The sequence below is a fragment of the Corvus kubaryi genome, unplaced genomic scaffold, assembly GCF_017639235.1.
Source record: "Corvus kubaryi isolate FWS band 111438036 unplaced genomic scaffold, C.kubaryi_AGA036_p1.0 69, whole genome shotgun sequence".
NCBI classification, from domain to species: domain Eukaryota; kingdom Metazoa; phylum Chordata; class Aves; order Passeriformes; family Corvidae; genus Corvus; species Corvus kubaryi.
The window spans coordinates 6857250-6881767 of record NW_024582057.1 but is presented as its reverse complement, the minus strand read 5'-3'; the positions used below and the strand labels follow the sequence as shown (position 1 = coordinate 6881767).

The 24518-nt window shown below is 45.7% G+C and overlaps 1 long non-coding RNA gene across 8 annotated transcripts in view; it reads right to left on the bottom strand.

The window, feature by feature from the left end:
* LOC121674618 overlaps window positions 1-20871 on the bottom strand; it is a 41583-nt gene extending 20712 nt beyond the window's left edge. For 3 of the 8 annotated variants that reach the window (XR_006019720.1, XR_006019725.1, XR_006019722.1), the window contains exons 1-2: window positions 20387-20871; window positions 12861-13002 (exon numbers count right to left, since the gene is read on the bottom strand). This is a non-coding gene — a long non-coding RNA (uncharacterized LOC121674618). Of the gene's footprint in view, window positions 1-1616; window positions 5254-12860; window positions 13003-16536; window positions 19532-20386 lie in introns of those variants that run through there. The other 5 variants (XR_006019721.1, XR_006019723.1, XR_006019727.1 and 2 more) reach the window with 4 other exon arrangements.
* Between the last annotated feature and the right edge of the window lie 3647 nt (window positions 20872-24518).

The window sequence follows — 24518 nt, the reverse complement described above, 5'->3', positions numbered from 1 at the left end:
CCTTTGGGGCTGTTGATACTCAGCAATGAGTACAAAATAATGTTACATTAATGGGCTTGGGGACAGAGTGACCACTCCTGAAAATCTCAACCAAAAGTGCTCACCCAGGGCTACGTGGCGAGTGAACTGGCAGAAGCACAATCCTTCATTCTCCTTCTTGCCAGATCTCTTCTTTAGCCACAGTCTCTATGGCAAAAACTTACCTGCTGCAAATTTATGTAACAATTATGTCACCATTAGATTTCAGAAAGCACCTGCAAAATCCAGTTAACTTACCACACCAAAAAACAAGAAAAAACAAGGTACTTCAGATGAGAAGATAAAATGATGGTGTTGTTTTCAAGGGTGAAGCCTTTATAGTTAAATATAACCCTCTATTTGAGCTATTAACCTAACTTTAATGGAAATCCTTGAGAACTTTACTTAATACTCTTTAATGGGAAAATGTAAATAAGGCATTTTTAAAACAGATAACGAACCTCTTTTACAAACAACAGAAGGTATTTTGCCCACACCACAAATGTTAGAGGTGATCCAACTGAGGGGCCAAATGGACACAAACCGTACACTTTTCCCTTTCTGTGTGAACTGGTGTAAATCAGGAACAATTCGACTAGTCATTAAGCATAACAGAAACACAGGCATTTGCTGTGGCTGTAGCTTATTCAGCTACGGCTTTATATTTAAATATTTTTATAGTATCTTTCACACTGGTGCTTGGGGACTCCCAGGCAGTCAGAGGTGCAATTAGATAAAAGAGGCTATTTGGCTTTTCATCCTTAGTCCTTACTCCCTTGCTTTTGTGGGTGTAAAGCACAATCTTTCGACTAATTAAACACATTTGAATATTCTGTTGCATGTGCAGTGAATGTATAATTAGACTCAAGAGAAAGATTATGTGCTTTCGGGCTGACACTAACACTTCAGCATAAAGGTACCCCAGGCACCACTAAATGTAACCTATGAGCTCCTGCTAATAACATGCTGCCTCTGATCTACAGAGGATTATCTTACTCTGGAGCTCTTATAGGAGCCGTATACTGAAAGGGGCCTGAAACAGATACCCTGTAATTTACGTCCCTGCTTAGTGCCTCGGTGAGGAAAGGCGGCCTTTGCTCCAAATTGTAAGTGTTTCTTTCCTTCTCTACTTTTCAGGTCTGAAGTTAAGGCACATGATCTTCAGGATGCAGAATGCTGTAAGGAACCTCTGGATGTTTTCCGGGAAGAAAGTGTATTTTTTTGCCCATCTTTTTTATTTTTCTTTTTTTTTTTTCATATCCAGGACCACTTTTTTCCCCTATAAATACAGAGAAACCTGTTGAATAAACTATAGAAGACCCCATCTCTCTGCTCCAAAATTAAAGATGTCTGCTGTTTTATCCTCACCAGGCAATACCTCCTAGTGCTATTATCTACTCTAGCTCATAAATATTGGTCCTTTTCCTTTCCTCTACTTGGCACTTTTCTCATCACTTTTACGCTGCTGCATTTTGTTTTTGTTGTTGTTTTTAAACAGAGGTTATCCTCCCAGCCACCACATGATAATAATTTTTTTTCTTCCCCATTTTGTGGTTACACCAGCTCAGACAACTAGATAAATATTGTGGGGAGCTCACCCTTAAATACTGGGTTTGCCTGTATTTTTTCACAGAGGTCTTTATTTCCTTTAGTTGTAGGTGGTCTCCTTAAGACAGCAGGGAGACGAACCTGGTGTAGTGGAAGGAGGGGGGAAAGAAGAAGCAGAAAAATCCCCTTAGGACGTTTCCTGTGGTAAAACAGAGTAAGGAATATTTTCAGAAACACTAAGAAATATTTCAGGACAGCTCCAGACAAATTCAAATCCAAATTTTCTGTGAGGTTCAGTGAACTCTGCAAATTGTGTGTTTCCTCCAAAACCCCAAGCCAGGCAACATGAACCTGATTTTGGAGTGAGTAATGGGGACCCTGGCATTTCTGTACCCCTTCGCAGTTGTGAAGGAGGTTGTGTGGGTATTTTTAAGATGTCTGTTTTTTCAGAGTCAAGTTTGCTTAAAAAAACAGTGGGCTAGCTACTGAAAATCAGCCCCCATCAACTATTGTCAGACACAGATTTAGATGAGGGGGGAAAGCTCCTTTACCAGCAGTGTGGCTTTAGTGTAAGCAATCTGTAAATTTCCTCTCAAAAAGAAAGCAATACCTGGACAGGCCAGGAGATAACAACAGGCATGCGGCCTCAATGTCAGCAATACCTGTGACAGCACGGCAAATCACACTGTGCCATTGCAGTTCAGTCACTTTTCTGTAGGGTCAACCCCCTTAAAAAACTTCCTTCAGCAGGAGGCTGGGTTACCTTTTTTGTTGTTGCTGTTTACACTGTCAACAGGACATGTCCTCTGCTGGCACTGAGGAGAATTGTACCGGAGAAGGTGTAGGACCTGTGTCAGTGTACTTGATCCCCAGATTTCACCATACATAACATGCTTCACTGCAACTGCTTTGCTTTACCCCTTGCTCAACAACAAAGAGGTACCCAGACTTCAGAGTTTTGCATCTGTGCCCAAACTTCAAGGCTGACATACCTCAACATCGAGAATGAAGTGCAAAATCTCCTCTCCTGTTCCAAAAGCATGCAGTTTGGAAAGTTTAGGCATGAAGCAGGTGCTCAGCTAGGAAGCACTCTGTACTGGTCCCAGCTTATGTTGGCCAACTCCAAATAAAGATGTTCCTGCCCCTGGGCCACAGGTAGTCAGGCTAGCCCCACTGACACCCCTCTGCAGCCCAGCTGCTCTGTGCCACTCACTGCACGCTGCTTGTGAGGCTTTCAGGGTTGCAGGTACCTGACACAGGGCATCTGCTGGGACCATTCATTCACTTTTCTCAAAGCCCTTTTTTATTGGGAAGGAAAACCCAAAGTGTCTGCCTACTCACATGGAAACATACAACGTATCTCAGTCAGAGCTGCTGAGGCAGATTGCTAAACTTAATTACCAGTTCCAAGGGCAGAGACAGTGAATGACAGGTCAATTCATGCAGTGAGCTAGCAAAGATTGCTGATAAATGCTTTCTAATTGAAAGGATGATAAAACACCTATTAGTCACTGAGGAGCTTGAAGAATGAGTTAGTCCTGGGGTTTTCTACACTATGAAGAGTGAGAAGTGCTAATCTCATCAGCACTCTGTTGTCATTTCCTACCAGCCTAGTCACTCAAAAGGTCCAGGGGGGATCATGAGTGACATTGCAGAGGGGTGACCAGTCACTACTTCCTCAGTCCTATTAAGGAGACAAATAGAAATAATCATTAGTAACGTGGATAAAGTCTATTGTACTCTGGAGAATATTTCTGTGAATTAGGGAAAAATCAAAGAACAAAAACAACCTCTTGCACACAGCTCCCTTGGGAAATCAGCTGTGTTAACAAGACGATGTATCCATTGCACAGCACCTTTCAGCCCAAAGTGTAAGGTGGAGGCTGTGGCATCCAGAGGTCCAGGTGCTTGAGGCCCAGCTCCAGCAGTAGCAATGACCTGCTGCATACAAGCAGTTTGAAACTCGAAGGCAGAACTTTGCCCTAGAAAAACCTCTACATGGGCATATGTACCTGTTTGTCACTCGGGCATTAGGACAGTCACTCTGGCAGCAGGACACAGGAGTCGTACAGGATGAGAAATGCTCTTAGGTTGTCACAGCATGAAAAGCCAGAGCTGCCCTGCAAAAGCCCTGTGCCTAGACATGACCCAAAAGTTACCTTCTGCAGCATTAAGTGAGACAACACTGGTGGCTGGGAAGGCAAGAAAACAGCCACCACCCATTAGCAGGAACCTCTGCTGCCTTGTTTGCACGCTGTGCAGCCCTGGATGATTTTTTTCTGCTGCTTCTCTTTCCTTTCCTCCTCTTTTGCTGGTCTTTCTAGTCCAGGAGATGTTCAGAGCGAGACTGCCAGTGTATTTGCTCTGTGCCTAACGCAATGGGCTACAGCTCTGGCTTAAGCCTCTGGGTACTGCTGTCATGTAGATAATAACCCATGACACTTGCACACACCACACTGCTGAAATGTAGCCACACTAGAGGTGAGCTTGGGATGTGGCCAAGTGACACAAGCCACAGAACATGTATAAATTGAGGTTTTGCCAAAGGCAAAAGGTCAAGGCATTTTTGCACCCGTAAGAAGCAGACCTCACTTTCTGTGTTAGAAGGGGCCTTACTTTCCCCTTTCTGCCCCGCCAAAATCCACATGGAGTTCTCACTACATGGTATTTAATATCTACATTGTGAAGCCCAACATTTTCCAGGAGGTTGCAGCACTCCCAAAACTGTGCTTTCCATGTTCAACTAGTGACAGATTTGCTGCCTCTCTATCAAAAATTGTGTAAATTCTATCCCCAAAGAAGACCATTTTCCACAGGAAAGAGTGTGCCTCACTGGCGCATCTGACTAGATATTGTCATGAGGGGAGAGGGACAATACTTACACTAACCAGTGTGTGAAAGTAGTCCAGTGAGGGAATCATAACTGTGCTTGTATTTATGTATTCAAATAGTTTGTAAAACTCTAAGACCCTGCTCTTTTAATTTCAGATCCCCAAACTCTTGAAAGTCCAGATCAGTCTTGATCACCTCATTCTTGTTGTGCTCGACATGTTTTGCCTCTAGTCAAAAGCCCCAGGCTTCTTCACAGTCAGATGTACATGTAGATATTTTGACAGAACTGCATGAGACAAGTCAGATCAGCAGCTCTGCCAGTAAAATCTTAGAGATGTAACTTGCAAAGGAAGGACAGTGATACGCAACTATGGGCAAAAAATTCCTCCAGCAACTGCGTCCAAAAGGTGTATCAACCAGGAGCGTAGTGACTACAGTATTACATTAGCATTTAAACCAGGAGCCTCATTTAGTGCCTGGCCCTGAATGAAGGTCACCTTGGGCCATTCACTTTACACCACATCTCAGACCTGATCTTCATACACTCTCCATGTTATAATTATGTATCAAATATAGTTATGCATACATAAGTATGCATCAAATATATATTGGTTTAGTTTATGTAGTCTCTAAGAGTACTATCCCTGCTGTGCAGGCACCTATGTTGGTATAAAACTTCTCTTTATTGACTAAGTAAAATATATTTCTATAATATATTTTATTATGGAAATTTATCTATTTATTTATTTATATTTACATAAATATTTCTAACTTAGGGATAAGCTGTGCCACTCTACATCCCTAGAAACTACTACCTACCCGTTCTCACTGCAAGACTTTCTGCTAGGTGTTTGGACAAGTGCACCTGCTGAAGCAGCCTAGTCCGTGGTTGTGGTGGTTATAAAGCTTCAATATACATCCCAACAAAGGCTCCCTAGCTATTCTCATACATAGTGTGGAATAAAAGACACATATCTCAATGCCACAGAAGCTTTTCTCCCTCTCTCCATGTTCTCATCATTAGTGAACATCCTTTGGATCGAAGATTGTTGTTTGATCCCAGGAAAAGGTTAACAGCGACAGCAGTGCTTAGGCAGTTGCTCCAAATGGCTTAACTAGGGATCCACTACAAATCAGGTTAGGCAACTGATCCTTTTCTTTAATAAAAACATATTTAATTTTTCAGGGCATCTTTTTTTTCTTGAAAAACTTTTTCAAGCCAGCTGCAGCTGCATCCTCCATCTCCTCAAGCCACAGCCTGAATTAGCATCCTTTCAAATTAATAAGACAGCTATCCCAAGTTTTACGTTTCATGCTTACAGACAAGCTGAGCAGATGTGATGCATGTTTACAAATGCAGAGACATTTTGGGAGTTGCCCTGTTTGATGTCTGGACATGTTTTGTACACACTCCTCATATTGCTGCAAGTTCTTGGAGGAGGATCCTTCCACGGTGACTTTACTAAATGAAATAAAATTTAGCCTCTTTCTGATTAAGTCAAAGGGAACTTGGCTTAAAGTTTTTATTTTCCTTTTTTTTTCCAGTTGCAAGATATCTCTTTAGCTTGTATCTAACTGTGTCATCAGTAATTAGGCATGTACAGGAAATCAATCTCAACAGGGATGTAAGATTCAAAACCTGCCAGTAAGCAGTAGATAACAAATCTTTTTAAACAAAGGCTCTTCAAAATTATACTTATTAGTGAAACAGAGTCTCTGAGTCCAACTCCCAGATAACCTAACAATAATTAATTTTGTTCAAAAGAGTAAGCCTGAACTGTTGTGGTGACCATAGGAATACAAATCACTAAGATAAAGCCTGGACAGAGCTCCTCTGGGCTGGGAAGTATGAACAGCAGCATGACAGGAGGGACGGCAAGGTAAAAAACAAAAATACCAACAAAACCCAAAAAAATCCTGACAGAAATTTAGGCCTGGGAAATGCGTGTCAGCCAGTAAGGAACTCTGCTCCTGTTGGCCTGCAGATTCAGGATGTCCTGACCAGGTACAAATCACAAGGTCCACTTTGGGGGCATTTGTTTCTTCCAGTGGTTGGTTGCATCAAAAAGTTTTCTCTGATAAAGTTTCTGATTTCTAAGATTTCCCATCTAAGCAGAGAGGAAAGCATGGCAAAGCATAGATATTTTGTGATCATACATGTGCTTCCATATCTCTGTAGACACAATCACAGGCCAACACAGAGAAGGTCAAATGTGGAGCTGAGAAGAGGCAGTGTCCCTTCTCTGGTTACATGTCTGCACACGTAACATCAGGTTCAGACACTGAGGTGATGTAAATTGGAAATGCTGTGTTTAAGTCAGCAGAGCTAGGCCATTTGATGCTGATCCAAAATATCTTCTCTAAGTATGTAGGCAGATCCACTGAGTCAGAGGTAGTTTACAAATAATCAAATTTGCTCTTTTTTTCCTTCCACCTGGAGCCTATTAATCCGTAAAATTTGGGAAACAATGAAAACCCACTGCAGTGTATTACTAGATTTTGAAAAGTCCTGCATTCAACAGTTGGAGTTGGAGTTACTTGCAGTCGTTAGATTAACAAAGTTGCTCTAGCAACACAGCTCTTGAGATGTAGTCAGCAAACCAAGACTACAAAAACAAAGGACCCACAAATCAAGTCCACAAGGACAGGCAGCTAGTTTCATTGCTTCTGACAGCAAGGTAGTTTAAGCTCTGCTTTCTTTCACCATGTGTGTCCGCATTGATTTTGAAACTGGGAAGGACCTATTAGATATGTTGCATTGGGGTATTGCCAGTAGCTATTGCTTTCAAGACCTTTACACACTGAGATGGGAAGAATGTGTCCATGAAATAGATACTAGAGCCTGTGTGTTTGTGCATGCGTGTGTCAACTTCAGAAGGAAAACGCCTGAATTCGTTAGATCTGTAAACTTAGCTCCCTTTGGGAAAATTCCTCCTCCAGAAACCTTCTACTTTTTCAGAAAACACACATTCTTGTTATTCCAGCTCTCTCATATATTTTGTAATTCCAACATGCAGTGAGATCAGTGTCTACATTGGCATAAAGGACTCCTGCAATTATGGCACAAATGAGGAATAAAATATCAAGCCTGCTGCACAGATACACAAACTGATCTATAGGAAGGCAGAACATGCTGCTTAACATTCACAAATAACAATGCAGGTGTACCCAGATACATCTTTATCTTTGCTCTTACAGTTTTCACTTAATGGCTTTATTTCGTCAAAGTTCTTCTATATCATAGAAAGAGGCACTTGGAAGACACTTGGAAATTGAAAGGACATCACAACACTTTGCCTCTCTGCTTCCATCCTGCATCCATACCCTGTGATTTCAACTCCACCTCCAAGCTGGACTGAAGTGGGAGATAAACCAGGCACCAGTCCAGAGCATCACTCTGATAGGGAGACAAAGACGTGTGGATGGAGAGCAACTCAGAGGACACATCGCTGACCACCTCTCTTTGCATTGCCTGCTGCACCCCTTGACTCTGTGCCACTTCCAGACTTTCATTGTAGCAAGGTCCATGAGCCCTTTCATCAGCCCTAACTCCCAGCAATTGCCTGTCTTTGTGATTTTAGAGCTCCCTGCTCGCTCCACAGCTAGTAAAGGAAGCAGCCAGGCGCCTGGAACTATTAGCAAGTCCCTATTGCTCTCCCGTGGGGTGGGACATGCCCTCCCATCCATTTGCAGAGTTCTCTGGACCAGGAGTGGGGGAAGAGACAGGGGACCCACCCCACATCCAGCCATGGCAGCCAAGCTCAGATGGGAGGCAGCTGGGGCTCCCAGGTTCGACCCCTCCATGTCCAGCAACTGGGATTTCTCAGACGAATGCTCCTGCCCTGGAACTCACTCCCCTTGGCTGCTGCTCAGACCTTGAGTCTAATAACCCACAGGGCACCATACAAACTTCATTCATTTTGTTTAACCTTCAATTAACTGAGTTTCTTCTACAATTTTCCCCGAGATTGAGGCCTCCATGGCAAACAGGAATGAGAAACAAACTTCTTAAGTTTTTCTGCTAAAGACAGCAGGGCAGCAAAGTAAATACAGTTACTCCATGCTGTCTAAACCAAAAAACAGTACCGAAATGTGAACAAGAAAACAACCTTAACATTGATAAACCTGAAAGAACTGTCTGTAAAGAGCTGACTGCCTCTGCTTGTCTCTTTGGCAAAGAAAACATTTCAGATGCAGAGCAGGGATATAGCAAAGGGCCAAAATAAAATGCAGAATTAATGTCTTTTTAATTTGTAAAAACACCTGCTATGCTAAGGATGCAAGAGAAGTTTTTCTTTTTCTTTTCTCTCTGAACAATTGCTAGAGCTGCTGTAGAGACATTTTGCAACTGTGAATACAAAAGGAGGTGGTTTATCTGGCAGTCAAGCTGAGGTTCCCATGATGAAGGTCTGATGACTCTGGCACTGGCATGCACATGCCAGCTACTCCCTCCTGTGATCCTCTGTGCTGCAGCTCACCCAGTCTCTCTTTTTTTTTCCCATGTCATGATTTTGTCATAAAGTTTCTGAACCCCTTGCCTGTGGCTTCAGATTGTCTCCTGCCTCAAGTGAAGGGACTGCCTCTGGGAAAGACAGCCTAGCTAAAGGGTCATTGTCCCAGTTACCAGGATGAAGTAGGGGAGGGGAGAGATTTAAGGGATTTTAAAGTGTTCCCTCTAATTTGACAGTTATTAGTCATGTACCAGCCCTCCTAGTGCCTCCAGCTCCTTCATAACTAGGTACATACCTGCAGAACTCCAAGGGTTTCTATGGAGCTACATAAGGTGAAAAGAAAAAAACCCGAATGGTTCCCAAAGTACTTCAAAATTAATTGGCTAGATTGTGGTCTTGAGGTTTGTTGAGCTTTTTCAAAAATCCTGACAATTTCTGTGGCCCAAAGCAGGGTAGAGCTGACTTTCAGAGTCAGCATGGTTGGAGCTCATTGCATTTCCTCCAAGATAAAAGAGAGAATCATTTCACACTTTGCCCGGATTTGCAGTAACACTGGAGGTATGTGAATCACGACGATAAATGTTGCAATGCACAGCAGACTCCTGATTCAAAGTCTTCTCTTTATGAATCTTTCCTATCTCTAAGAGAGTATGATGTAGCTCTTGGGTAGATCCCAGATGTGGAATCCCACTTCAGCACAAACCCCACTGAGACCTTTGTGGCAGAGAGGAGTCCTCTCTTCCTGGCCAGACAGTGCAAACACAGCTCAAACACGCTCATCTTCTTTGGGTTGGACCTGGTGAGGCCTGAAAAAAGGAAGAAATGAGCACTACACTTTTGATGCCTCAGCCACAGAAAAGGACAATCTGTGCGTGGTTAACACCTATTAACTCAACCATTAATGGTCCATACACTAGGCTTTCAGCTCTGCATATTTTCAGTTTGGTCCCTGGTAAGGCAAGGTAGCATCCACCACAGATAAGGCCTCAGTGCTTTGGGGGAACCAGGCAAAACCCTGTGACTTCAGAATCTAGATCTGCATCCATATTTTGTAGCTACCTCCCAGCCCTGCTTTGCAGTAACAGTTTTGGAAAACACCATTACAAGAAGAAGGGAAAATCAAAAGTTTCCTGCTCTGCATGATGAAGATCCCACTTGGGAAATCACCTACCTCACTACTCTTGCAAACAAGATGCCAGGCATAAATATTTCACCCAACTGAAAGTAAATACAGATCCTTCTGCTAAACCTGCAGTTCCAGAAAGACAAACATAAAAAGACTTAAATGAAGATGTGAGGCCAAAAATGAACTTCAGCAGCATAAGCAGGCACGGTGCTAGGGAGCACAGAGGAGTAGAGGTGAAATCATTTAGCAAGAGTACATGGTGGGAATTTGAGTGACTCACAGGAGCAGCAGCTTTCATTATTTCAAACCATTGAAAAACACCCTTGGTCCCCACACCAGGGTGTGGCCGCACATATTGAAGGTGTCTCAGGTTTCAAGTGGCAGAGGCATCCTTGGGGCACCTGGGTACCCCTGGGACTCCTCCCTGCCCCCTTGATTCCCGATAGAGTGGCAGGATCTGCACATGCTCTGGAGAGCTGCCCACATCCCTGCTGTTTCAGGCAATCCATGCGGCAGGGGAGGCAGCCCCCTGCCCGGGGTGCACTCCTGTGGGGGTACACTGGCAAAGGGGATCAGCCTGTGTGTTGCTGTGAAGACAAAACTTTGATCTTCCATCTTCTGAAAAAAGTAAAGTGGGAAGGATAGAGAGGGGAGAGGAGGTCACAGAGCACATAACCACACAGAAATATTGCCCATCACCTGGGAATCCCCTGAACATGGGAGAGGGCTTCCTTTGCCAGAAAGCTCAGCCAGCTGTTTTCCCAAAGGGCTCTTTGGGGTTACAAGTATCTACACATAACAAGGAGCATCTTTTAGCCTGCTCTGCTTTTTATTAAGGACTTAGTAAGCACTTTCTTAATTCATTTAGTGACATCTTTCCTTCATTTCCCAAAGCCAGTCACCCACTGAAATTACTGACCTTAGTAAACACCAAAAAAAAGAGTACCACTCTTTTAATGAAAAAGCTTGGCATTAGTTCGCAGTAACAACTGCAGAATCCTTATGGAAGAAGCCAATTAAGCAATAAAGCACAATAAAGTACAGCCTATTACGCTAACATAATAATTCACACCTACAGTATTGCTACTAGAATCACACCTGCAGTGTTGCATAAAGCCAAAAGCCAGGAACTGTTAAAACAAGCCAGCCAGTTTATTATTACGATATAATTTCTGCCTGGGGATACAGTGCAGAAAAGATAAAATATTGGTATGTATTCTTATTTGAGTGTGAACAAAAATCTGGATTTTCAAAGGGAAATGAAAAAGTGGTTTAAGAGTAAAGTCAGATGGAGCTTGATTCATTTAAAACTATACAAGGCCAAATGCTGACAATTAGCTAGTGGGGTGGGGGTCTGCAGTAGAAGAGGAAAGGAGTGGATGAGGTGACACCATGGCATCTCGCATCTGGTCTGTGGCCTGCTCTCATGGGGCAGGTATTTAGCTGACCTTAGCTGAAGGACCTCATTGAAGCCAACAGAGCTATTATGTACATAGAGCTAGCTGCTGGGCTGGAAGTAATTTGATAGAAAAAAAATTAAGTGCTTAGTCAAAATATCTAGCATGCTTTCCCTTTGAAATATCCCCCAGTGATAACTATCATAATTATACTTCCTTGCTCAGGTTGGTTACAGAGGAATTAGGCAGTCGTCACCCATCCTTGCTCTGTGAAGAGTTTCAGCTGAGTTAAAGGCATGGGACATGGCACTGCTCAACTGTGTCAGCAGCAGGTCATCCCATCCTAAAGCACTCCCAAACAAGGAATAATTAAAAACTAAAAAGATCCAGAGACAGTAGAGACCCCCTCTCTTACGGCACTCCCCAGATAGCTCAGAAAACAAAAGAAAGGTGTTGTTTTATTACAGCATGCATGGGGCTGGATGTTCCCATTTCACTTGGTTATGACCCTAATTGAACCAGTTCCAGGACATAAATGAGGGAGTGGTGCTCTGGTACTTGGGAAATACCTTTTCCATTTAGAATTTTGGCCAGCCAGAGAGCAGATGTAGCCTGCTCCTGCTCTAACACCTGGCAGTTTCTGGGGGCCATGGGGAAGCTGAATGCTGGCATTCAGTCTTAGTGCACCTGTAACAGTGCCTGGAGCTGCCCCTGGCATTACAGGCAAAACAAAGGCACTGCCCATTCCCACACACTGGCTAAGAAACCTGCTCCTTACTGTGGGCCCTGACTAACAAGCCCCACAGCTTTTGTGTCTCCTCATTGCCCTGATGGCCCGAGGCTGGTCACCTCAGCCCTGCTGTCACATCCTCCTCCTGCCTGGCCTCCCCTGCCTCTGCTTTCCTGTCTGTCTGGCAAGCTGCCACAGAAACAACTTCCCCTTCCCACTGCTCCGACCTTGTCCCCAGGTGCCCCTGGAGCCAATGGTCATACCAGATCTGCAGTATGGAGGCTGCAGCCACCTTTCCTGGTAACACTTTAACTCTAAGCAGCCAGGCAGGCAGGTGAAAGGTCAGGGTGGTCCCTGCATCGCCCCTGCTGACAGAGTCCATTTCCCTGGTGTGGCACACCGAGGTCCCACATACAGTCAGCCTCCTCAGACTGGATGGACAAGGGTGTCCATCCTGCCCATCTCCTAGTCTGCATTGTGGATCCCCAAGAGTACCTTTGGGACAACAGCCAGGGATGATCCTTGCCCACCACCAGATACAGAGGACTGGAGGGCACTTGACCTAAAGCCATGTCCCTGTGCCCTAGATGGCCACCTCAGATCTCCAGGCCATGGCAGTCTCCAGGACTCCATGTGTGACAAAACCCAGGGATCCAGGCGCTCCGTGAGGAGCTGAACATAGAACCTGGTGGAAACCCCATAAATTAAAGCCCACTGAGTTATTCAGGATTACCACTAATTAGTTAAACAAACCTTACCCTCTGACTTCCATGGAGACTCAGTGGCCCCAACCTCCACTGCTTCTCTCTGGAGCTGAGAAGTTATCAGGGGCACTTCCCTCAAAACTGGGTTGTCTTACAGCATTTTTCTGTGGCACTGTTTGCTTTGGTCTGAGGATTTCTGTGTGTAAAACAAACGAAAAAAATAAATAAACCCAAAACACAACAAATAAGTAGATAATTTCTAGGAACAAATTAATGGTTTTAGGGACCATTTAGAAGGGGGTGAAAACAAAAAACAGTGAGGGACTTTAGAAATGCCTGGAACATGCCCAGAGCTTGTGCTAAAGTGAAATGGGGTGAAAACGGGTCAGATATTTTCTTTTAAATTTGTATTCTACCTGTTTATTGGCTCCTTGAAAACTTGTAACAGCCAAAAGTGCGTTTCACAGCTCTGAACTCCGAAGGGAAGTAAAAGTTATCTGGTCGTCCTCTGCTTTTTTTTTGTGAAACAACTTCCCTTTACAGAGGTGTATGCTGTGCTCCACTCAGCTCCCAAGCTGCACTGCTGAACTACCACACATACATACAATTAATTCTAAAACCTAGGGAAACAGGGGAAGGGGAGTGACACTCTTTCTTTTTTCTTTTTAAGAAGCCATTTCTAAAGATGCAGCAAGGGGCGGGGAGGGGGGGGGGAAGTGCAGAAAGACACATTTGATATTAAAACCAGATGTGGAAAGGGGGAAAAAATTAGGTTTGTGCCAACCAGCATCAAGGAGAATTTTTTATGTTTGTGCTTCGGAGTTGAATCTGCAGCACGCCGCACCACATGCTGATATCCGTCAGTCTAATGACTACGGCATCTCAGCAGCAGAACACTCCTGCCAGCAGAGAGAAGGGAGTTGGTAAACTAACATCAACCTCTTCTCGCTGTCTATTACGGTAGAACCTTTGGGACAGTTAGTGAAAACTGGTTCAAACTGTGCTGCCGTCCAAACTTCAGACTCATTGAAAAGCCTGCCTTGGCCCCAGGCCAAAGTCCAGGGTTTTATTACCAGTCTCATGTCTTTCTGTCCCCTGCCTTCCATTACCCATTTATTTTCTTTAGCTTCTTATATTAAAAAAAAAAAAAGAAAAAAAAAAGAAAAAAAGTATCCTTATACTACAACTATCTTAACAAATCCGGGTACATGTCACAGACCTCGTTAATTGATTCCACATCCAAAACAGAAGACTTGGGCTATTTTTGTTGTTCAAAGCTGTACATTGGCCAACATCCTCTGCATATAATTAACCCCCTATTTCCATGGAATCTCTGCATTAACTTATTACAGTCTCAGCTGGTAATGAACTCCCAGGAGAAGTCCACACACAAACACTGGCCATTGGCTTCGCTGCCCACGTGGATTAAACAAAAATTAATCTCATCTATTTGGTTATTCATTTGGTGTCTTTAAATTGGAGGCGTTTTTCTGCTTCGTTTGATGCACACAAAGAAAGAGGGATCTGGCTACTGAACTTTATCCAGAAACATCCATGTGTGGAGCAGATTAATGGGAACTTTTCATACCCATAATAGCTTTACAGCAGTGAAGTAGAACACGCAGTTCTCCCCGGGTGACTATAATGCTCTAGGAGACAGGGAAAACAAATGTGGCTAGAAGATAGCAATGTTTTGCTCATCAAGTGCTGTGTAATTTAGACATCATTAAAGTGACATGTTTAGAACTGAACCTGGGGGAAACTCACATTTTGTTAATGTGGAGGTCTTTTTGTTTTGTTTCATTTTGTTTTGCTTTGTTTTTTGTGGTCCAGTCAAACTTTTGGACACTGAAATAAAAAGAAGGATGTGACAGATAAGAGATGTCCCAAAACAGCTGCTGGTATCAAGTGACCACATGTAAAATGGTAAAAGGGAATCGACAGGCAGACTAGTAAGGAAAAGCAGTGGAAGCAGCAGGAATTACTGATTCTGTCTCTACCTGCTTCCCACCGGAAACAGTGATTTCTAAATAAAGAGTGCAGAACAGATATTTTTATATCACTTATAGCTTAACTGGTAGCAACCACCTAGCTGAAATCCCAGAGAGGGAGGTCCTTCTCCAGGCTTTGCGCTGACCACAGCTCAACCACCTTACTGCTGTATGCCTCGTTTTCCCCATGGGATAAGCCAGGGTAAGAATAGCAGCGTCCTCTGGAAAATGCTCTGAGAGCAACTAGGGAAGAAGACCTCAAGTGGATAACTCTAAATAAACTCACATCTCCTCTGCCTCCTCTCCCCCTCTCAAACTCTTTCTCAAAAAGAGAAAAGGCTCTTGGGTTTTGGGGTTGCAGTCTTCAACAGCACTCATCTTTATACCATGTGGGGATCTCTCTGGTCCATGGGGATCACATGGAGGCGTCCTGAAGAGGTGTCATGGGGACTAATGGTGTCTTCTCCCTGCCATGGGCACAAAAGCTGCTTCTTGACATCAGCTGGCTTCGTCAGGTCAAAAGCATCATGGTCATTCCATCTGTGCTAAGGAACTTCCTCAACCAGACCCTTACAAATTCATGCTCTAACTTCCGTGGACAGTAATAATCCCATTTCTTGCATGAGATCCAAATGTAGCAAACCTGCCTTTCCCGTAAATGCCCCTCCCTGCCTCTCATGTGATTTTGGTTCTATTTAGAAAATACTCGTTACTTGGAAAGGTATTTATGCAAATTTTCAGTTGAGGGTGTGCCGTGTGCTGTGAAAACCCACAGTACTGCCTAAGTCACCCCTCGCACAATATTCCTGCTGTTGTAGGACCTTCTGGAAGAGGAGCAGACCTGGCCACATGCTTCAGGGCCCTCAGGATTTCCCTGGCCCAAACAAGTGCTCCTCTTCCTGCAAGCCAGGGATGGAGCCCCTCAGAGACCAGCACCTTGAGGCCACCTCAGAAGTGGCCTGAGCAGACTGAAGGACAACCTGCAGCACAGCATATTCCTCACAAGGGAGCTGCCAGCCAGGATGAATGCTGGACAAAACCTCTGCCTTTCTCTGAAATGCCATCATTTTCAGCCTGAGCTTTTCAGGCTCACCTGGTACTTGCTCAGGTGATTAAAGGTTGCAGTGGCAATTCCCTGCCTATCAGCACCCAAGCCAGCTGGATTAAACTTCCCTGGCATCTGTCCATGTGCGTCAAAGCCTTGGGCAGCCATGCAGACAATCGCCTTTGACAAGCAGGGGCAGATGGGCTTGGAGGAAGGTGAGTGTGGTGGCCTAGCTCCTTCTTGGAGGCACCTCTCCCCTCCCGCCCCCCACTTCTCCAGCTAGCATCCCCCCCAGGCAGCAGGGCTGAGGCAGCAGCCAGCTGTTTCCCCCCACATCCCCAGCAGCTGCTGTCCCCCTGCCACCTCGACATCCCGCTGGCATGGTGAGCTACATCAGTGGGAAAGCAGCCAGGGGTCACTGGTGTATGGCAAAAAGCAAAAATGATCAATGTGCCATCTCTGCAAACAGCCTGGAGCTCCACAATGCAGGAAGCACACATGGGTGAAGCCCCTCATGGAGGAGGGGACTACCTGCCCTGCACCTCAGCTTTACAGGAGGGAGCAGCAGGAGCCGTGTACCTTGGAATACTTGTTTCAGATGTACCTGAACAGGAAGCATTAAAAATCACTGAAGGGCCTGGGAAAAGGGGGTTTAGAGAGAGCATTCACATCCATGGCCTTAAGTGCTCTTCACCTGAAAACCACTTGCTGAGATGTTGCCATGACTCTCATGGCAATGCCTCTAGGGCGGTGTGTCCTGGGGTGTCCTTGCCACTCATCTCCTGCAGTTTGAAAGATGAGCAACAGGGCTGTGACTGGGCACCCCATGCCTTCCATGGTGTTTTCAGGCTGGACAGAGAATGGATAGGCTTTGTTCATCCAACGAAGATCTCCATTCACTTCTGATAGGCTGCCACAACCTACTGCCAAAAAAGAAGGAGAGCAGAAAGCAAACGGTGTACAGAAAATGGAAATCAGGCTTGAGGACAAATACCAAAGCCAGTGAGGATGTGGCTGAGACCCACCCACTTCTGCAAAGCAGCTTTGCAAGTTCTTTTGCCACCAATATTTAACCAGTCAACCAGTTCATCTAGTCAGCTACGTCAGCAAGCACCTCTGCTCCAACCACACTGCTCTGGTCCTCCAAGCAGTTCTGTTCAGCGCTGCTCAGGCACACCTCTGCCAGCTGGAAATGCACTGGCTCAGGTACTGAAGCCATGCAAAAGAGCAGCAAGGCACGGGGATCAGCTAGCTGCTGGAGGCTGACACAAGTTCTCCAACACAGCTGCCCAGCTCGCCTTTTTCCAGGCACAGGGTGTCTCTGGCTAGATTACAGAGAGCAGAGCACAGCTATGACCAGTCCAGGGCACAGCAAGAAGAGGAAGCAAAGCAGAAGTGTCACGTATGCTTACTGCATCAAACCCAACATCTGAAGGACACTGCTGTCATTGACTGCACATGGATAATTTCTGCAGGCAAACACACCAGTTGGACGTGTCCAGGCCCGTGTTCATTACCAGCGTGGAGATGAAGTTGGTGGGATTCCTGCAGTGCTGAATTACTTGGCTCATTACAAGCACACATTCTCACATACAAGTTTTTGCACCAGAGTGCAAAAAACATTGTGTAAGAATTGTGACTTTAAGATCAGGATTGCACCTAATCTAGCAGTCTTACTTTCACAGTTCCCACGAAAACAACAGTGTGATTGCCCTTTATTCAACATTTACTAATGCTTCTAAAATACTGGGAAGAATTTCACTAATCATCCATTTCCTTACGCTTCACAAAGGAGCTGAAATAAACCCTGAAAAATTACAAGACGTGCAACAACCAGCGGAGGTCTGTAAGCTGCACCAGTTAAGTAACCAGCCAGCAGATTACAGCACAAAAACCCTTTCAAAGGGAACTCGATAGCGGAGCATCGCTGAGAACTCCATGAATGAAGATTGCCAAGTTGCCTCTGAGGGAGGATTTTGCTGAAAGTCAATGAGACCCTAGGGGAGAGATTTAGGGAATTCACTTCTCATTCAGCCTGAAGTCTTCTCAAAGCAACTTGGATATCCACACCGATATCCAAAGCCTCCTGCTCAAGCACCCAAAATTCAGACCACCCACAGCTTTCACACACATTCAGGCCCCCCAGGAGAGTCGAGGTTTGCCTAGTGGATCCAGAGTTTCCCACTTCTCCACTTCTCATATTTCCTGACCCCATGGAAATTACCCTCAGCACAGGAGGGAGCTGCCTGTATTAGCAGGGAATGTGGCCTGGAGAGGAAGACGAGGAGAAAGCAACTGCTACTGCTCTTCAGCCGACCTGACCACCCTGCGAGCTCTGCAAGGCTCTGCAGGGAAGAGCATGAACCTCGGGGAACCCGTGGCACACGTGATTGTCAGGTGACATCTTCCCAGGAATCTGGTGAAGGGTCAACTGATGGAAACAGTGACCAGGCAGCAGACTGGAAACCCTGGGATTTCAAATGCTTCCTTGAAGTTTAAAACTTGATGGCATCCATCACACGCTTCCCAATTAGACTCCCGCGATCACCATGCATTTTTTCTTTACTGTCTATGGTGCCCTGGATGAAAGATACCAATCCATCCGAAATCACAGAAGAATGCTATAAAAAGTCCCAATAAGCTGTTGGGACCCAGTAATTTCTATGAATTCCATTTACTGATTTTAAGTTCAGGGAAGAAAAACAGGAAATTGATCTACAGTAAAAGCAGACAATGCTGTGTCAGGAAATAGTAGAACTTCCCTATTTATCAAGCTGGGAAATGTCAGCTGGGGTTTTATAACCCAACATTTATGTGTCAAAAAGTAAAATTCACAGCAGAGCCAGGTTTCCAAAAGTTTATCTACACAGTTGCAAGCCTTGTGTAGACATGAGGAAGTTCTCCCAGCTCAACAAAAAACATGATTTTTGAAGTGAGTTATTCAGGCCAGCTCTGTGAATATGTATTTAATTTTCAGTTTATTTTGGTTTAGCTTAAAATTCACTTCAAAATCAATTATTCTGGTTTCAAACCAAGCTGTCCACTTTGTAACAGTTTTAAACTTTGCTCTCAGTTGTGGAAAGCAACTTTCCCACAGAGCAGAGGACAGGACAAGTTTTAATTCACGCCTTTGTTTATTTGTGAACTCCTGTGTGGAACTAGTCTTATTTTAGAATAAAAGCACTCATGCAGGGACTCAAGTAACAAGAGAGTTAGAGCCCATTTAACTATTTCTGAACATTTTGTGTGTATGCCAGCTTTGTATCACAACACCTACTCTGTATGCCAGTTCTGATGTCATGACACAGCTCGTTGTAATAGATTATTTGGGGATTAAAACCAAAACAAACAGGTATTATGAGGAAAAAATATTGCCACATGAGGGCATGCTTCATCTTTTTCAAAAGCTTGCCTTTTCGACTCCAATCTTAGGCAAGTTGCATTTTAAGACCTAGTTTTAGAAAAAGGAAAACTCAGGTTTTATTTATGATTTGCTAGCTTTGTAACATACCAATTAAGTGCAAAATTAGCACAAACTTTGAAAAGGAACATTCTTTGCTTCCATCTGTGGTCATACTATTTTCCTGTGGTGACAGCAATATGCACTTTGGGCTCAGGGCAGAGGAGATGAGCTATCTCAATGCATAATACTCATGTTCTGTACCACGTTGTGCAAATAAGCACAGGACACAAAATCCAAACACAAAGTTATGAAAGACATAAATTTCACCTTTTGTCCAATGCGAACAGCTTCCCAGCCAACCAGGCACGTCAAGGCAAAAGGAGGCATCTCTTTGCTGTTCTCTTGCAAAAGAAGGGCAGGGTTGTGGGATTCCCCAGGGTTTCCCAGCTCTAACACATCACTGGATCTGTCTCCTCCCAGATAAGACTGAGTCTGCACCCCCTTGACTGTGAGACTGCTGCCAAACCTGCAGTATACCTTTCTGGGGATTCCTCAAGTCACATGATCCCCCCAACAAAGTGTGCCCTGCTAAGTCCCTCTTTCAGGCAAAACTACCATCATCGGGCTTTCAGAGCCTGCCAGGTCATTTGTGGTAACAGCCCAGAAATTAATTAGGTCTGCAGACCATACTGATGGGCAGCAAGAAGTTAATCTGTCCACCTAGACAGCTGCACCAGAGCAGGAATCCCGAGGGCCACAAACCTTCTCCGGCCCTGAAAGGAGGATTTTGGACCCATGGTGAGCACAGTGATTAATTAGGAAACAACAGCATCCAAGGGTTTGAGTCACTAGAAGTAATACTTCTTCTAGTGAGTCAGAGTAGCTGCACATTCTTGCTTCCTGGAAACTTGAGTACTTAAACATGCAACATCCCACTCCAGTATCATGTCTGTGTCATGGAAATGATTCCACAAAACCTTAGGTTTCTCCCAGCTAATTCTATTCTCTAGCCAGTATCCACTGATACTCAACATGCTATGGGATCTGGCTTGAGGTGATTTGTTAAAATTAAATGGGAGGGTGTTTTCCCACATTCCAGAGGAGCAGGGTCACACACTAAGTTTCAGAGCCTGCCACTCACCTGACCTGGGCTCAGCAATTCCTGCCAGAGGAGCACCAGATCCTGTAGCCTTCATCCTTGGCTGATCCAGGGAAGCAGGAAGCTGCAGAAGCTGTATCCCTCCCTCACAGCACACGGCTGCACAATTTTAGAAGTCTGAGCTTGTGCTGACTAAGATGTTCGCACTGGCGATAAAAGCCAGCTCACAGGGGAAATCTTTCTTCAGCTTCTCCCTTTATCCAAGAGATGTAAATTCACTGTGTGTGTCTTTCACCACCGCACCCATGCTCCAAGATGACTTCATCCAGCCACGACAAGACAGACGAAACACGAATGCTCTGATGCTTGTGAAGACAGGTGCAGCAAAAGCCAGAGGTGGAGCAGTAAATAAGTTGAGAGGCAGGCTTTTTATCCAATGATATGGACAATATTAAATTCCCACATATTTTTTGTTGTTGTTAACATATTTCAATTATAAAATTGAAAGATGCCGGGCTTTATGTTCTCACTGTAAAATATCACAGGAAAATGTGCTGTGGTATTGGATGGGAGCATCACAGGTATTCTGTACTAATGGTGACTATGATTTTTCTCTTTCTTCTATGATTGTACCAAAGTAGTTTTGAATTTATGCCAGAGCACATAAATACCTGGACATTACATTTCCACTATGCCCCTGGACAAACAGACCTGAAGGAGCAAAAACCCTGAATGTTTAGGCAGGGCTCAAGTTTCTCAACTCCTTTGCCAGGCCATGAACTACTTTTTTTGTGCACCTCCTGGCTTCTCCACCAGCTTTTGCACCACAGCCTGAACCCACACATTCTCCCAGGCCATCACTCCTCCAGAGCCCTGCAGCTCCTGGTGGAGCTGCAGCTGGGCACCCCTGCCCACTGGTTTCTGCTGCTGCCCCTTCCTCAAGGACTTTGCACAGCCACCCGGTCACCAGGACCTGGAAAAGCTGCACTGCAATTTGCTACTGGGTTGGAAAGAGAAGCTGGATCCCCCAGAAATAAAAGCAAGGGCAGGGAGATGACCAGGCTGTCCTGCTGAGTGTTAAGGGAGAAGAGAGGTTCCCCACTCGCTTGCCTGGCCCCTGATATGCCCAGCAGCAATGTTATCTGCACCTCTGAGCATCCCAGGCTTGCCTGGCATTGGGAGATAAAGGATTCTATCATATCTTTAAAGAGAGACAGGCTGTGTGAGAGGCGGCCTGTGGCCCCATCTCAGAACTGGCAGGAAAAAGTCAGAGTGTGTGGGAGCAGGAGTGAGGGACACCTGAGTCACACATGGTAAGACCAGCCCGGCACAGGCACTCATCCAGCTGGGGCAGCAGGATGGCCCTCCCACAGCTTCCTCTGCTGCACAGTTTTCTACATGCAGGAATGAACTCCAGCACCCAAGGAACAACCTTCCCACCAAGCAGGCAGGGAGCTGTAGAGAGCAGGGTGAAAGGGACTGTCAGTCTGAAGAGCACTCAGGGGAGAGAAGTAAAAATGATGGAGCTGAGATAATAAATAAAAGAACAAAGTGAAAATAAACAGAGTGAAATAAAAAAATTAATACCTAAAAAATAAAGGGGAAGGAGACATAGCCACATTCTCACTGGCTCCTTCCTCAGCAGCACAGTCCTCTCCTAGCTCATGGAAGGACAAGAGTGGGTCTCACAGGGCTTTGTCCCTGTGAGAACATCACAGAGTGGACAGATCCCACAGCAGGAGCCTCCTCTGGACAGTAAAGGAGCTGACCTCTACCCACAATGGACAAGGAGGCTGCCCCACGACCAGGTGGGTGACAAAGGGGCCTCCACTCTCCCTGATCTCCTGGGACCCAGCCTGACCCATGCCACCATTTCAGAGGTGGCTCTGGCTGAGAGTCAACAGGAAATCAACACCCCGGTCAAAGGCTGGAGCAGCTCAGGGGTGACAGTGAGCCTCCTGGCAGAGCTAGTGCCACTACTGCTCCCAGGAAAACACAGGAGGGGAAAACACTTCCTTCTTCAGTTCATGCCATCCTGGATTATGCAGGACAAGGACATTTGACATCACCTGCCCATCCAGGTGGCCTGTGTCACCCAGGACAAAATCTTCAGGGAACATAAGAAGGCACATAAGAAGAGATGCTCTCTTTCCTATGTCCACAATGTCCAAGGCATTGGCTGGCTCACCAGCTTCCCCAAAACACACTGGTAGGATGCCCCTGCAGCAGGGGCAGGATGGGAAATCTACAGGTCTTTGATTTCATCTGAGCTTTGGGGTTATTTCTGACCAGCCACCACTTCAGCGGGTGGCACTCTAGCCTGTGCGCCAGCATGTGCACTCTGCCAAAACCTGCCCCTTTTTCACATCACTGCAAGCACGGCCTGCCTGGGAGGGCTCACTGAGGGCTGAGGAGGAAGGGAAACAGCAACGTTAAGCTTAAAAGGCAAAATCACAGCAGGATTCAGGCACTGAAGTTCCTTTGGTGCCACTGAAAATCCCATTCAAAGTTCCAGCAAAGGCAGGTTATACAAGTTAAACCTGCCCACACACAGGCACCGCTGTCTCTGGGACTTTTGCCCCACTCACAACAATGTCTGTTTATAAAGCAGCAGCTTCCTGTTCCAGCTTCACCACTTGTAGCAGCGTCAACAAGCCCCCGCAGCTGCAAGGCTGCCCCTTGCCACTCATCCCATCTCCTGACAGGAGCCAGCAGGACAAAATCCTGCCCAGCCCAAAGCATCTCCAGCTGCTCCACCGACCATCCTCCCGCAGCATCGGAGGCATCGGTCCTCTTGGGAAGCTGCCGGGCTCCACGCGGCCACAGCCGAGGTGCGAGCACGTTTTGCTTGCCTGACGGCTGGGAACCTGCGGCAGAGAGGCGGCCAACAGCTGGGCTGGGAAAGCTGCTGCTGCTGCTGCTTGCCAAGACTGCGTGGTCGCCATAAAAAAAATACTGCCAGGCTTTTCATGGAGTAAGAGCTAAGCACAAGCTCCCACTTCAGCCCAGAGACAACTGCGCCTGCTTCTCTCTCTGCGGAGAATTCCTCTTTGACTGGAGAACAGGCATAAGGGAAACAGCACATGGCAGCAATCATGGGAGAGTGGCAAACAGCCATCAGAACTGGTGGTCACAAAGCTGTCCAGCAGCTGCAGAGAGAGAGGAGGGGGGAAAATGAGCCAGAGGGAGATCGAGTGGAGGAGGCGGGGAGGAAGCCTTAAAGACAGGCAGATTAAGGGCAGCCTCTCAAATGAGTCAAAACTCACTGAGACGTGGTTATAACTCCCTATTTAGCAGGAGGCATTCACAAATGAATAAAAAGGAATAAAACCTGGACAACTAGGAAGTCGAAGTCAATCAGATTCATACATATTTAACAGGGACATTCATCTGAATAGAGGCCTGACTGTAGCATGCTAGAAACAAGTCACACTGCCTGGGAGGCTCACACAGAAAGCTTTGCTCCAGGCCAGCATGGAACAGAAAGGCAGGAGATTGTTTCCTGTGCTCAGGGATAAAGCAGCCTCGATGTGAACAGAGAAGATGAAGAAGCCAGTGGTGAGGTGCGGGGAAAAGGTTATATCCTGTGCTGGTGAGATGCAGGGAAAGGGCATGATCTCTGGACCCCGACCCAGAAAGGACAGGATAGACCATGCTCTGTTTCACAGCTGAAACCCGCCTCCTGGCGCACACTGCTGGGGACAAGCAGGCCTGATGCCTGTGAAGCCAGAGCAGCTGAGCTGCAGCCCAGGAGACAGCACAGCTGCTCAGGGGCAGCCCCAGGAAAAAGCTTTAGCTCTTGTTTTCTGGTCCAGAGCTCTTGCTCTCAGAGCAGGAGCATGGCTTTGACAAGAAGCCCCAGAAAGCTTCTTGAAACATATGCCGGGATCATGACTGACATTAGGAGGATGAGGGATGGAGGGATCACATCTCCTTTAGTCTCTCTAGCAATGGCCTGGATCCAGGCATGGACTTGGGCTATAAACTTGTTGCCGCACATCCTGGTGGGCCCTTTCAGAACGGCATTAGTGGGAATTCAAGCCTAAGAGAACCATGCTGTATCAAACCACATGACTTCTGCTGCACCTCTGCCTGGGCACCGGCTGAACCAACGCCCTTGCACAGGGCTCTGCAATGGCATGTCCTTTACTAGAGTTGCTCCATGGGCAACCCT